The following is a 13,750-nucleotide window of genomic DNA, read 5'->3' as shown; positions in this document are numbered from 1 at the left end:
TTCCAAAATTTGCCTGAGGAGAAGGTGAAATGGAATGTTAGGGCTGTCCCCTGGGGTTCCACTGCCTGGCAGGTGTGGCCGGCAGGTGAGGGAGCCACAGCCATGTGTTTGCCTGGAGCAGCTCCTGGCATCTACCGCCCCATGCTCTGGCTGTCTGGAGCCCTTGCCCCACTGGCCAAGCAATGCTCCATGACAGAATAGAGGCCCAGCCAGGCCTTTTTATTTCAGGCTCTGCAGTTGAAGGAATCATAAATTGGGGAGAAATGAGGGAAGCAGGGCCCAGCAAGGCAAGTAACAGTGTGCTAGGGGCAGAAAGGACTTCAGTGGCCCAGAGAGGGGAGACTTGCCCTAGGCCACTAAATGAGACCCCAGATGGGCCTTAGGGTGCTTGCCTCAAAATTCTCCTCACCAGGCCTTCTGCCTCTCAGGACAGGGCAGAGTTTTTCTCAGGCCTCCCTGATGCTGTGCCAAGGAGCCCTGAGCCTGTCATGGCACATCAGTATTCAATACCACCCACTCGGAGAGGCCAACCCTGGCCACCCAGAGGAATGACTCAAGGCAATCATCCTGTCCTAGCTCTCAGCATGGTACTCATTGTCATCTGATATTTTCTTACATATTTATTTGCTTATTCATTTGTCTTCTTTATGGGAATATAAACTCCGTGGTATCAGGAACCTTATCTGTCTTTTTCATGGCAGCAGTCCCAGTTCCTAGAAGAATGCCTGCTGGTTCACAGTAGGTGCTCAATAAATAATTGTTAATACATAAATGAATGTCCAGCTCATCATTATAATTTCAGAACTGCTTTATCTTAGTTTCTCATTGGTCCTTAATCACCAATGCTTTGGAACATTACAGCTCTTATTTTTTCCTGGTATACGTGTATTAATCTGTAAACATACACATGAGACTTTTTTAAGGAACCTTGCTATATTTTTGTATGTGAGGAGCCCCTTCTTTCCCAAGACTTGGTTGTTTACAGTCAACCCTACTGTCAACCCTAAATAAGCAGAATGAACAGATCTTAAAAAGGTATTTAGAAAGACAGCTCTGATGGTGATGTGGCAGATTAGAGCTGAGACTAGTTAGGAGAAAGCCGTTGTGAAGAGCACGTAAGGGCTTAATAAGGATAGTGGGAGGATGACGAGGAAATGAAATGAAATCAGAAGACCCTTCAGAGAACAACAGTCTTGGCGGCAAATTTCATATAGGAGGTGAGAGAGTGAGCAGTCGGAACAAATGCTGAGTGTTCTAACTTTCCCGTGGAGGTGAGTGGTGATGCCATTAACTGATATATATGTAAACCAAACAGGTTGAGTTGTTTTGAGAAGAAAGAGGGTGAAATGACATGGTTGGACCTCAGATATTTTGATTTTGAGGTGTTTGTGGGACATGCAGATGGAAGTTTCCAATAAATACTTGGACATTAAGTTTTGGAGCTTAGAAGAAAGGTAGGACTGAATATGGACAGTTCAGAGTTGTCTGAATATAGGCATATGTGAGAGATTAAGCCCTGGAAGTAAATAAGAAAGTCCAGCAGACTGCAAACAAATAAAAGGGAAAACTAAAAAATGTAGCATTTGTAGAGGCAATAGGTACAGTGGTAAAAAGCTGAGAGACTTTGGACAAATTACTTAAGTTTCCTGTGCCCTTGGTCTCTTCATCTGTGAGATGGGTTATTTAATAATACCTACCTGAGTTGTTGAGAAATGTATTACACACAAAGTGCCTATTTAGTACAGTGCCTGGCACATAATCCAGATTATAGCATTATTGCCCAGGAGTAAGGATATTTAAGGTAATACAGGAAAAGAAGCCAAGTAAGAGTGCTGGGAAAGAGTGATCTGAGTCAGAAGAGAATGAGACAGAGCAGTGTCACAGAAAATAGAGGGAAGAGTTTGAACAAGTGGGTGGTCAACAGTGTCAAATGGCCCAGTGTGCTCCTTTAGAATGAGAAGTCAGTAGGGGTCCTTTGCTGTGATGATTAGGGAGTCATTTGTGTCCTTAGAAAGAGGAAGGTCAGGAGAGCTTCATGGATGGGTTGAAGAGAAAATGAAAATGACCTCTGTTCAGAGATGGTGAATTGAACACTTTCACTTCCCTCCACTCTTAAAACTTCACTGATGTAATAGTAAAGGGATTTTTTTTCATAAACAAATAAAAGGAAAAGACAGATGACAACAACCAATTTTGGAAACTGAAAAGAAGATAGATGAGTGTTAATTTACCGAGCGCAACTAAGAAAACAGAAAACTAGAGCTGTAATGAAGGAAACACAGAAGGAAGCTGAGTTGCTCAATAGAACCCAAGGAAGGCCCCCAAATTAGGGGTTGTAGGTACTTCTGAAAGTCGGGTTGAAAATTAAGATGAAAACTGAAAGTCTGCTTAAAAAGTTGTTAGACTATCCTCTTTCCTTCATCCTGTCCCACCAAGATCCAGCCCCAACCCAGCAGAGCCAGGACTGTTTTTTCCATATTGGGGCAGAAGACGGGGTAGAGAGAGTGAACAGAATGACTTTGTGGAAGGCCACAGTAGAAACGGGAGGGTTAAGCTGAAATCTATATGCTGAGTGATGAGGTAGCCCAGCTCCATTCACCCACTCTTCCAGAATGCTGAAATCAGGTTTACATCTTCTGGAAAGAAGAGTGAAAGGTTTTTCTTTAAATAAATGAATATCCCAGAAGAAAAGACCTAAAAGATAGTGACAGTCAGGAGTCTCCCAGTGAAATGGCTCAGCCGGATAATCTTGCAGCAATGTCTACCTGTTAACAACATATAGTGCTCCCATAGTGTGTGTGTGTGTGTGTGTGTGTGTGTGTCTAAAATATTAACAAATGTCATCCAAGGATCATCAGTGATGTTAGCTAAGCTGCTAACATGAAAGTTAGAGACTTAAAAAAAAAAAAAAAAAAAAAAAGCAACAGGATGAAGACAACGTAAAACAAACAAAAAAAAGGAGAAAATAACATGTAACACTCAGAAGACAGAAATGAGTTCTTAAATATTTGATAGTAGAAATTAAAATCTCAGTTAACTTATTCTGTATTGCTGCATCTTAGCACAGAGTAGGGTCTTAGTAAATATTTGTTGAGTGAGACATAAAGGCTTGCAAAGTGCAGTCAAGAAAATACCACACGAAGTTAGAAAAGTGACCTATGTGATTGATTCAGGAGTTTTATCATCAAAATAATATTTTTTTTTAGTGAAAGAATAAAGAAAATAGAGAAAGTGAAATTAACAAAAAATAATTTGAAGATTTAATTAATTTAAATAACTCATCTTAACTGAAGGATGTTTATAAGTTGAATTTTTCAATGGGTGCCTAAGAAAATATATGGAAAAAGAGTCAAAGAGCCATGGTTGGGCAAATCACTGTGAACTTTCAGAAAACTCAAGACAAAGAGAGAATCTAAGAAGCATAGATGGAGGTGGGAAGTGGAGTGATAAATTGTCCTATTTACTGTGGCTGTGTAACAACAAATTGCTCTAAAATTTAGTGGCTTAAAACTATAACATACTTACTATGTCTCATGATTCCTGACAGACAAGAATCCAGAGGGACTCAGCTGGGTTGTTCTGGCTTAGTGTCTCAAGAGGTTTTAGTCTGTGGCTTGGGCTTGGACATTTCAAAGGCTTCCATTACATATCTGGGAAGACTTGACCAGTCGGGACTGAGATAGCTGAGGTACCTTCTCATTTCTCTCTCTCTCTCTCTCTCTCTCTCTCTCTCTCTCTCTCTCTCTCTCTCTCTCTCTGGGTCCCTCCTCCTCCTTCTCCTCCTCTCATGTGGTATCTATATCATTGTAATGGTTTGAACGTATGTGTTCATTTAAAGTTCATATGTTATATAATGTAATTTAAACCCCAAGCTGATGGTGTTAAGAGGTGAGGTCTTTGGGAGGTGATTGAGGATGGAGTCCTCAAGAAAGTATTAACGTCCTTATAAAAGAGGCCCCAGAGAACTGCCTGACCTTTCCATCTCTTCTGCCATGTGAGGACACAGTGTTCTCCCCTTCCACTATGTGAAGACATAGCAACAAGATACCATCTTGTAAATACACTTAGATTGAGATACCCATCTCGGAAGCAGAGAGCAGCTTCACCAGACACTGAATCTGCCAACACCTTGATATTGGATTTCTCAGTCTCCAGAACTGTAAGCAATATATTTCTGTTGTTTATAAATAACCAGTCTGAAATATTTTATTGTAGCAGCAGGAATGGGCTAAGACAATCATGATGTGAGCTCACAAGTTGCTCACACTTGCATAGGCGAGAGAGAGAGAGAGAGAGAGAGAGAGAGAGAGAGAGAGAGAGACCACATTAGCCATTATTATTATTATCTAGCCTTGGAAGTCAGGTAGCATCATTAATATCTCATTCTGGTTACAAAGGTCCACCAGGTTCAAGTAGAGGCAGCATAGATTCCAGCTCTGATGGAGAAGTATAAATGTTATATTATAGAGAAGAGCATGTAGAAAGGGAAAAAGGAATTAAAACAGCTAACACAGAAAGAGTAGGGAATCAGAGCAGCATCAAAGTTCTTAATAGCAACACTGGATACCAGAAGACAATGGAAAAATGCCTTTTAAATCCTCAAGGGAAATAACTTCTAACCTAAAATTCTGTATTCAGTCAAATTATGAGTAAAGAATGAAGACAGAACAAATACATTTTTATACATTCAACTTCTCAGGGAATTTATTTTCCATATTATATTAACCAGGAAATTTCTGGAAGCTGAGCTCTGTCAATAGAAAGACTTAAACAAAGAACGAAGGAGATCCAGGAAATGAAACTCCAACCAGGAGACCGGTGAAACCAACAACCCCGGGATGAAAATTATGCAGCAGCTGGGACTGGAGAGGAAGACAGATAACTCAGGAGTGATGTGTCCTTGAGTTTGATATATTTTCTCATGTATTTTAATGCTCCGAGAATGTGTGGATAAATTGTAATAAGTACATAGAAAACTGAGCAAAGCAAAAAATACCAAAAGTATACATGAATATACGTAATATATGTAATATACATGTATATACATGTATAATATATGTAATATATATTATATATACATAAATATATCATAGTATGTGCATGGCCAAACTGTAAGCAAAATCCGCATAGTCATAAGAATATATAAGTGTGGGAAATTATGTATGTTGGGGGGAAGGGGCAGAAGTGTGGGTTTTTTTGTTTTTTGTTTGGTTGGTTTTTTTCTTTATCTCCTATAGGAAGGAAGCAGTGTGTTTCAGAGAGCTGAATCCTAATATTCAAAGGACAAAGTCAACACATAATATCTAAAGTCGAAAAAATAAAAAAAGTGTTGGCTGGGCGCGGGGGCTCACGCCTGTAATCCCTGCACTTTGGGAGGCCGAGGTGGGGGGATCACAAAGTCAGGAGATCGAGATCATCCTGGCTAACACGGTAAAATCCCATCTCTACTAAAAAGACAAAAAATTAGCTGGGTGTGGTGGCCGGCGCCTGTAGTCCCAGCTACTAGGGAGGCTGAGGCAGGAGAATGGCGTGAACCCGGGAGGCGGAGCTTGCAATGAGCCGAGATCGTGCCACTGCACTCCAGCCTGGGCGACAGAGGGAGATTCCGTCTCAAAAAAAAAAAAGAAAGAAAGAAAGAAAGAAAAAGACTACAAAATTAGGTATGAAATGAATACAATTAGAATAAGAAAAGACATCACAACAAATTACTAATTTAAAAAAGTGGCCGGGTGTGGTGGCTTACGCCTGTAATCCCAACACTTTGGGAGGCCAAGGAGGGTGAATCACGAGGTCAGGAGTTCAAGACCAGCCTGGCCAATATGGTGAAACCCCGTCTCTACTAAAACTACAAAGATTAGCTGGGCATGGTGGTGTGCGCCTGTAGTCTCAGCTACTCGGGAGGCTGAGGCAGAAGAATTGCTTGAACCAGGGGAGGCGGAGGTTGCAGTGAGCTGAGATCGTGACACTGCACTCCAGCCTGGGTGACAAGGTGAGACTCCAGCTCAAAAACAAAACAAAAAAAAGTGAACAAACATCATGAATCGTACAAGTAACAATATTTTCATTAACCAACTGCTTTAAACATTTTATGACTATTTTTTCTTACATCCTTGGCTACATATCCTTCAGTCTCCTCTTCAGAAAATAAAATGTTAAAATATAATTTTCTTTAGAGAGAATGGAAAGGTAATTTAGTCTTCCTTCTGTCAGGTTTGATTAATTTTTTTTAATTGATGGCTTAGAAAATTTCTTTCAGCTTCAAAATTAATTATTGATAGCATTATGGTAAGTTTTTAGGACTGTTGCTAAATTTCGGAAAATTCCTATGACTTGATTTTCATGGATAAATAGTGACATTTCAAAGCATTTCAAGTTTTCTTGTGCTGTAATCATAAATACACTTAGATTGAAGTAATTATTAACCTATCTGTTATTGATGTCTTTATGTCATACTGACATATTCTGAACTTTACAGTGTCTTTGCTCATGTCAGGGTTTTTTGTGTGTCAAATCAGCAGGAAATTTACCTTTTTCTAGTTCTTATGATTAATTGTTCTTCATTATATAGGTTATCAACAATCAAATAACATATATTCACTGTTTCTGTTCAAAACATGCATCTTCCTTTTAATAATGTATCATGCTCTGGATATAATCTAAAGTCAGAATGATTTTTATTTATTCAATTGCTCATTTTAATTGTTTTTGTTTCATATTTTATGCATTTTTAATATGAATTTTCTCTCAACCTTTTAATTTATAGATAACAAAATATTCTTTATATAAGGCTAGTCTGTAATTTCTCACATATTTCATTGAAATAATCCTACATTTATAATCAATAGCATACAAATATGTGAAAATTTTGATTACTCTTTTTTATGTGATTTCCATTAAAAATGGGAAAAAAAAGGCCAAGTGGAATTACTCACACCTGTAATTCCAACACTTTGGGAGACCGAGGTGGGCAAATCACTTGAGGTCAGGAGTTCGAGACCAGCCTGACCAACATAGTAAAACCTTGTCTGTACTAAAAATACAGAAATTAGCCAGCTGGTGGCGAGCGCCTGTAATCCCAGCACTTTGGGAGGCCGGGGTGGGTGAACCACTTCAGGTCAGGATTTTGAGACCAGCCTGGGCAACATGCAGAAACCCCATCTCTACTAAAAATATAAAAATTAACTGGGTGCAATAGTGTGCACCTGTAGTCCCAGCTACTTGGGAGGCAGAGGCAGGAGAATCGCTTGAACCCAGGAGGTGGAGGTTGCAGTGAGCCAAGATCATGCCACTGCACTCCAGCCTGGGCAACAGAGTGAGATTCTGTCTCAAAAAAAGGCAAAACAAGTGTGATGTGCCTATATATACTGAGTTACTAAATATATTCTGCGAAGAATAGAACTTTTGTTTTAATTAGGTGTCAACAAGAATCAAATCCTCAAATTACAATTTGCATATGGTATTTTGGATGAATTTCCCCCAGATTAGCTCCTGGCTCAGTCATGTGACACTAGCCTTGCACTTTTGTATCATGACAGCCATAGAGGGTAGTTGAAGTAGTCTTATAAGCCAAAAATACCTTCAACAACTCCAAAATCACTCCTACACGAGGGAGAATGGGATAGAGGGAACATCCTAATGGAAGAAGACAGTGATCTGTGTCAGTCATAGCCAATTTTGGTTAAAATACCATGCTTTTAATATTTTACAAAAACATATAACCTTGGGGACATATTGCTGGGTTCCTTCCAGGACTTGGAGGTGAAGGACTCAAGTTTAAGTTACATTGGTTTCAAAGTTAATTTGCCTCTAACAATAGCAGTAAAGTTTAGAAAACAAACTGTGTGTAAGTGGCTTGACAAACCAGAGAAAGCTGAGACCTAAGCCCATAGCAGGAGGATCGTAGAAGCAAACCAAATTCCCACTACAGATCCTCAAATAAGAGGACTTAGAAGCTCCAGGTATTTATGAAAATGGCAGTAAATGCTGATCTGACAATAAGAAGCCTGATTATAGGGTATCCACTATAGTAGTGAGAAAATATTTCACACTCACCCAACCACTGCTCTCTAGCCCTATTGTACTCATTGCCTTCATTATTTTACTTTCTGTTTATTTTCCTGTTTGATTTTTTTTTCTTCATGTCAGATGAGTAATGCGCTGACTTCGTAACAAGGTTCAAGGATGGCACATCGCACGCATGTGCATAAATACCCAATGATCACGCTCATAAACTACAAAAGGATTCCTTTTTGATTTTTAAATAAAATTGTTTTAATTAAAATAAGCTACCAAATATCCAGCCCTTCATCTCCAACCTGTACAATAGGATAAGTGTCAGTACCCTCATTCCAGCAGAAGACTGGGGTTTCTTCCTGAATAGGTTAAATCAGAAGGTCATTGGAGTCAGAGACACCTGATGGAACTGATTGTGTAAAGGGGGTTCCCATCATGGTGATTCAGTTCAAATCTAAATATCAAATGGTGTGATGTTTCCTGCTTCTCTCTCCCACTTTTCTTTCTTGGTTCACTCTGGAAAATGCTACAAGGCAGACAAGAGATTTTAGGATTCCTGGCTGGTGAAACTGACGTACCCAAAACTTGAGAACTCCAGATATTGACATTTGGTATACTCAACAAAAGTATTTATTCTGATCATTTACCACCCCTCCATTGACAAGCCCCTTGTTGACTGTGAAGTCAACAAGACTTCACAGTGATTGGAAAAATTGGCGAACCAGGGAACCTCTGAGGACTAATGCTCTTCTTTTCAAGTTTTGTACTATTTGATCTTTTTAAAATGATGTGCACAAATCAGTTTTCTGATTTGCCTCTATTTTAGCCTCTGTTTGAAATATAAATCTGAGATACCAGAGATCATCTGACAACTGGCAAAGTCAATGGCACAAAGAACTGAGAGCAAAACAAATAGGAAAGTGTGGCAACAAAGAAAATAGGAGAAAATGTCAACAATAAAAACAACAACACTCTGATATCCTCAGAGATGAGTAAAGATGTGGTATCCCTAACATAAGAACAGGGTTCTGTAGCAATGTAACATTCAGAAAAGAAAAAGAGAGCCCTTGGAAATCAAAGTATGATAGTGAAAAGAGAGCTATTAACTGAAGGATTGAAAGCACAAAAAGGAAAATAAAATGGAAGGAAATTTAAAAATCAGCCTAGATAGATGGTCCGCAATCTGAATAGTGGGATTTGCAAAAAGGGAAAATAGAGAAACCAGAGAAGATGAAGTTATTAAAGAAATAATTTCAGATATTTTTCAGAACTGCAAAGGACTTAGAAAATCAAGGCATATCATCATGTCACTCTGGAATACTGAAGAGACAGAGAAGTTTCTAAAAACATCCAAAGACAAAAAATAGTAGGATGTGAAGTTTTGAAATCAAAATAGCTTCATACTCTTTATCAGTAGCCCTAGAAATTAAAAGACAAGAGAGTAATGCCTTCAAAATTCTCAGGGAAAATGACTTACAACTTTTAACTTGATACCCAGTCAAAATATTATTCAAGTAGGGAATAGAATATTTAAAATGGGCTGGGCACGGTGGCTTACGCCTGTAATCCCAACACTTTGGGAGGCCGAGACTGGTGGATCATGAGGTCAGGAGATCGAGACCATCCTAGCTAACATGGTGAAACCCTGTCTCCACTAAAAATACAAAAAAAAAAAAAAATTAGCTGGGTGAGGTGGTGGGCGCCTGTAGTCCCAGTTACTTGGGAGGCTGAGGCAGGAGAATGGCCTGAACCCGGGAGGCAGAGCTTGCAGTGAGCCCAGATTGCACCACTGCACTCCAGCCTGGGCGACAGAGTGAGATTCCATCTCAAAACAAAACAAAACAAAAAAGAATATTTAAAATGTCAGATGTGCAAGAATTCAGAAAGTTTATAACATAAGCATCCTTCTTCAAGTTAATTAATACTCCTTAAGCATGGCAGAAAATCTATAGATAATGTTATAAGGTTGATAATCAAGAAATAGAGGTATAAAACATGGGATTTCGAGATTTGCAAGTGGCCACCATAAGAAAATCAACAAAACTTCACAGTGGTGGGAAAAATTGGCGAACCAGGGAACCTCTGAGGACTAATGCTCTTCTTTTCAAGTTTTATACTATTTGATCTTTTTAAAATGATGTGCACATATTATTTTGACTTTAAAATTTTATCAGAAAATTAAAAAACAAAGTGAATAAAAAAATGAAAAGTGGGATGGTGAAAGCAATGATTGTACTTAAAGATAGTTATAGATGAAGGTGGTGTGGTCAAGTCAACTTCATACCTGGGATGCAAGGCTGGTTCAACATATGCAAATAGATAAACATAATCCATCACATAAACAGAACCAATGACAAAAACCACATGATTATCTCAACAGATGCAGAAAAGGCCTTCAACAAAATTCAACATCCCTTCATGCTAAAAACTCAATAAACTAGGTTTTGATGGAATGTATCTCAAAATAATAAGAGCTATTTATGACAAACCCACAGCCAATATCATACTAAATGAGCAAAAGCTGGAAGCATTCCCTTTGAAACCCAGCACAAAACAAGGATGCCCTCTCTCACCACTCCTATTCAACATAGTATTGGAAGTTCTGGCCAGGGCAATCAGGCAAGAGAAATAAATAAAGGGTATTCAGATAGGAAAAGAGGAAGTCAAATTGTCTATGTTTGCAGATAACATGATTGTATATTTAGAAAATCCCACCATCTCAGTCCAAAATCTCCTTAAGCTGATAAGCAACTTCAGCAGAGTCTCAGGATACAAAATCAAGGTGCAAAAGTCACAAACATTCCTATACACCAATAACAAACAGAGAGACAAATCATGAGTGAACTTCCATTCACAATTGCTGCAAAGAGAATAAAATACGTAGGAACACAACTTACAAGGGATGTGAAGGACCTCTTCAAGGAGAACTACAAACCACTGCTCAAGGAAATAAGAGAAGACACAAACAAATGGAACACCATTCCATGGTCATGGATAGAAAGAATCAATACCATGAAAATAGCCATACTGCCCAAAGTAATTTATAGATTCAGTGCTATCCCCATCAAGCTATCATTGACTTTCTTCACAGAATTAGGAAAAACTACTTCAAATTTCATATGGAATCAAAAAAGAACCCACATAGCCAAGACAATCCTAAGCAAAAAGAACAAAGCTGGAGGCATCATGTTACCTGACTTCAAACTATACTACAGGGCTACAGTAACTAAAACAGTATGGTACTGGTACCAAAACAGAGATATAGACCAATGGAACAGAACAGAGGCCTCAAAAATAACACCACACATCTACAGCGATCTGATCTCTGACAAACCTGATAAAAATAAGCAATGGAGAAAGGATTCCCTATTTAATACATGGTGCTGGGAAAACTGGCTAGCCATATGCAGAAAACTGAAACTGAACCCCTTCCTTACACATTATACAAAAATTAACTCAAGATGGATTAAAGACTTACATGTAAGACCTAAAACAAGAAAAATCCTAGAAGAAAACCTAGGCAATACCATTCAGGACATAGGCATGGGCAAGGACTTCATGTCTAAAACACCAAAAGCAATGGCAACAAAAGCCAAAATAGACAAATGGGATCTAATTAAACTAAAGAGCTTCTGCACAGCAAAAGAAACTATCATCACAGTAAACAGGCAACCTACAGAACAGGAGAAAAAATTTGCAATTTATCCTTCTGACAAAGGGCTAATATCCAAAATCTGTAAAGAACTTAAACCAATTTACAAGAAAAAAACAACCCTATCAAAAAGTGGGCAAAGGATATGAACAGATACTTTTCAAAAGATGACATTCATGCAGCCAACAAACATATGAAAAAAAATCTTATCATCACTGGTCATTAGAGAAATGCAAATTAAAACCACAATGAGATACCATCTCATGCCAGTTAGAATGGTGATCATTAAAAAGTCAGGAAACAACAGATGCTAGAGAGGCTGTGGAGAAATAGGAATGCTTTTACACTGTTGGTGAGAGTGTAAATTAGTTCAACCATTGTAGAAGACAGGGTGACGATTCTTCAAGGATCTAGAACTAGAAATACTATTTGACCTAGCAATTCCCTTACTGGGTATATACCCAAAGGATTATAAATCATTCCACTATAAAGACACATGCACACATATGTTTATTGTGGCACTAGTCACAATAGCAAAGACTTGGAACCAACCCAAATGTCCACCAATGAAGGACTGGATAAGGAAAATGTGGCACATATGCACCATGGAATACTATGCAGCCATAATAAAGGATGAGTTCATGTCCTTTGCAGGAATATGGATGAGGCTGGAAACCATCATTCTCAGCAAACTATCACAAGGACAGAAAACCAAACACTGCATATTCTCACTCATAAGTGGGTGTTGAACAATGAGAACACATGGACACAGGGAGGGGAACATCACACACCTGGGTCTATTGGGGGTTGGGGGGCTAGAGGAGAGGTAGCATTAGGATAAACACCTAATGCAGGTGACGGATTGACAGGTGCATCTAACCACCATGGCACGTATGTACTTATGTAACAAAACTGCACGTTCTGCACATGTACCCCAGAACTTAAAGTATAATAATAATAATAATAGTAATAAAAGATGGAGGTGGTGGGTGGGTGGGTGAAGCATTTTCTCTGTGGTGTCGAGAATTCTCACAGGTATGTAGCTTCTTAATCCCCACAATGACTGAAAGAGGCAAATATCATTGTTTAATTTTACAGATGAGGAAACAGAGTTTCAAGGAAGTTAAAGGAACTTGCCTAAGTCACATAGCTTAGAACTGGCAATATCAAGGCTGAACTTAAGTGTCTGTTCCAAGGTTCTGTCATGTTCCACTAATTTTGAATGTTGGCAAACAAGAGGAGAGAGAGATATTGGGACCTAGGATGAAGGGAAGAAAGAGTTTTTGGTAGAGAAAACACATGAACATTTATGTAAATTGAAAGTAAAGAGTCCGCAGAAGCTAAGAATTGAAAGTACAAGGGAGAATAAGAATAATTGAGCCAAGTCTCAGAAAGTTTGGAGGAAGCAGCATGATGACCTGGGCAAGAGTTTGCCTTGGAAAAGAGTAAAGTTGCTTTTACTTCTGAAACAGGTGGGAAGGAGGTAAGGGTGGGTAAAGTTGCTATTAAGCTGGAACTTGGAGAGGAGGGAAATTGAGATGGTCATAGTGTTTCCTCCTTGAAATAAGAGGCTATTCTCCTGTGAATAGACAAATAAGGGAAAGCCTGGATCTTTACCAGTGATTGGGTCAGGGGAGGGAAGAGGGGAGAAAAGGGAGCTGGAAAGTGACTGGAGCAATTAGCAAAGAGAGTAAGGCTCAGGTTTGTAATCCCAGCACTCTGAGAGCCCAAGGTGGGAGGACTGCTTGAGCACAGGAGTTCAAGATCAGCCTGGGCAACAAAGTGAGACTCCTGTCTATACAAAAAATAAAAATAATAATTATCAGGACATGGTGACTGGTGCCTATAGTCCCAGCTGCTTGGGAGGCTGAAGCAGGAGGATCGTTTGAGGGCAGGAGATCAAGGCTTCAGTGAGCTATGATTTTGCCACTGCGCTACAGCCTGGATGACAGAGCAGAGCCAGATCCTGTCTCAATTGAAAAAAAGAAAGAAAAAAGAAAGGAAAAGGAAAAGAGTAGAGTTGTAATATTTAGCAAATAAAAAATATAGCTCATGGCTGGGTGTGGCGGCTCATGCTTGTATGAA

The 13,750-nt window shown here is 39.1% G+C and overlaps 1 non-coding gene across 1 annotated transcript; it reads right to left on the bottom strand.

The window, feature by feature from the left end:
• Window positions 1-8,139: 8,139 nt before the first annotated feature.
• On the bottom strand, window positions 8,140-8,243 carry LOC119624647 (small nucleolar RNA U13). Its single transcript, XR_005240800.2, has one exon. It is a non-coding gene; the product is annotated as a small nucleolar RNA U13 (small nucleolar RNA).
• Between the last annotated feature and the right edge of the window lie 5,507 nt (window positions 8,244-13,750).

The sequence above is a fragment of the Chlorocebus sabaeus genome, chromosome 20, assembly GCF_047675955.1.
Source record: "Chlorocebus sabaeus isolate Y175 chromosome 20, mChlSab1.0.hap1, whole genome shotgun sequence".
In the NCBI taxonomy this organism is placed as follows: domain Eukaryota; kingdom Metazoa; phylum Chordata; class Mammalia; order Primates; family Cercopithecidae; genus Chlorocebus; species Chlorocebus sabaeus.
Note: the sequence above shows the minus strand (reverse complement) of the source record. Positions and strands in the feature narration are given on the sequence as shown.